This window comes from Haliaeetus albicilla, chromosome 7 (assembly GCF_947461875.1).
Source record: "Haliaeetus albicilla chromosome 7, bHalAlb1.1, whole genome shotgun sequence".
Classification (NCBI taxonomy): domain Eukaryota; kingdom Metazoa; phylum Chordata; class Aves; order Accipitriformes; family Accipitridae; genus Haliaeetus; species Haliaeetus albicilla.
The window spans coordinates 6660587-6662172 of NC_091489.1; the positions used below are offsets into that span (position 1 = coordinate 6660587).

The following is a 1586-nucleotide window of genomic DNA, read 5'->3' on the forward strand; positions in this document are numbered from 1 at the left end:
GGAGGCCCAGGCTGGGATGCAGCACAACTTTAATGAGTCCAAAGAAGAAAAGGAGGTGGCTCACAGGGAGCACCAGGGGCAGCCACTAAGATGCAGTGGAGCTCCTGCAGGGTGTCCGTCTGCCTGCCCTGCAGAGGGACGCAGGCCCCACTAGGCTGGCATTGGGAGACGCCGACAGCAAAAGAAAGAGACAGAGAAGAGAGTGGAAGAAGGAAACAATGCCCCGAAGCTCTTATCTTCTGGCCAGCACCATGTTATTGAGGTTCTTGCCCGAGGACGTTGCCAGCAGCTTTAGCAGGGTTGACATCTGCTGCCACAGTAGCGGTTGGTGATGCAGGAGAGGTCACAGCACCCAGAGTTGATGGGCACTCCGTTACTGCTGAGGATGCTGCCAACGGCAGCGGAGGTGGAGGAGCCCACAACGGTGTTCTGCGGGAAGGAGCTGAGGATGGGGCCAGGCAGGGTCACCACCACGGGGGAGGGCTCGATGACGACAGTGGAGTTCTGGCACTGCCTGACACAGGGCTCGTTGCAGCTGTTGGCCAGCGGGGTCGGGCCGCAGGGCCGGCAGGGCTGGCACTGGTCGTAGCAGGACATGTCTCTGGGCAAGAGGTGCACCTGGGAGATGGGGGAGGGGAAGCAGAGCACGGGGACACATGAGAAGCAGCACTGCACCCATCCACAGTGGAGCCAAGGCACCTCCTGGCTCAGCATACGCTCCAAGGCCAGGAGGCACCTCAACTAAGTCCCAGCCTCTCTCTGCAGAAGACCTTCTCTCCCCTTCCCTCTGCCATGAGAAGCAGCTCCCAGCCCTGGGCTACGACAGCCCATAGCAGCTGCGACATACGTCGAGGAAAGGCCTGATCTTGAAGGAGGACGAGAAGAGGCTTCACACTCACCTGATTCCCAAGGAGAAGGAGGCGAGAGAAGTGGATGAGAGAGCAGAGAGTCGGGCTGCCTTTTATAGCAGTCCTGCACTGCCTCGGGCCCAGAGGCACCCTTTGTGGAAGTAATAATTTTCTGACAAGCTCATGTCAAATGCAGACCATCCCACCTAATGGTATGGGCTGTGTCCTGGTTTCCTGCACTGCTGCCTTTTCATTTCCTGGCTTATGCCACGTGCTTTCCCATATGAAGGCTTCTGTAAGTGCTGGGATGAGAGGCCCAAGGATTTCCGGGCAGAGACAAACGTCAGCACAGGCAGAAGACTCAGCTCAAGTGCTGGAGGGGTCCCGTGCAGGCAGGTGATGTACACCTGGGTCATTCCTGTGGGCTTGTTTGTGGCAAAGGTGTCAGGAAACGGGCAGCACGCTCGTGCTTCTCGTCCGCGTGCCCAACGATGCATGCTTACACATGCATGCTCCTGCACACTTATATTTGCATAGATATATGTGTACACTTCTGTAGACAAATAATACATAAAAGCATACGTACACACTACACCTATGTTCACACACTTAAATATATGCAGATCAGTGCCACACATGTCCATACTCACCTGCCTGAAGGCTTGTGCATGTTCTAAAACGCATACACACTCATGAACAGGCATGCCTAAACACACACACACAATATTTGTACACATT

General features: G+C 55.5%; 1 pseudogene; it reads right to left on the bottom strand.

Moving 5' to 3' along the window:
- LOC138685818 (feather keratin Cos2-3-like) lies at positions 1 to 1033 on the bottom strand (annotated as a pseudogene).
- Between the last annotated feature and the right edge of the window lie 553 nt (positions 1034 to 1586).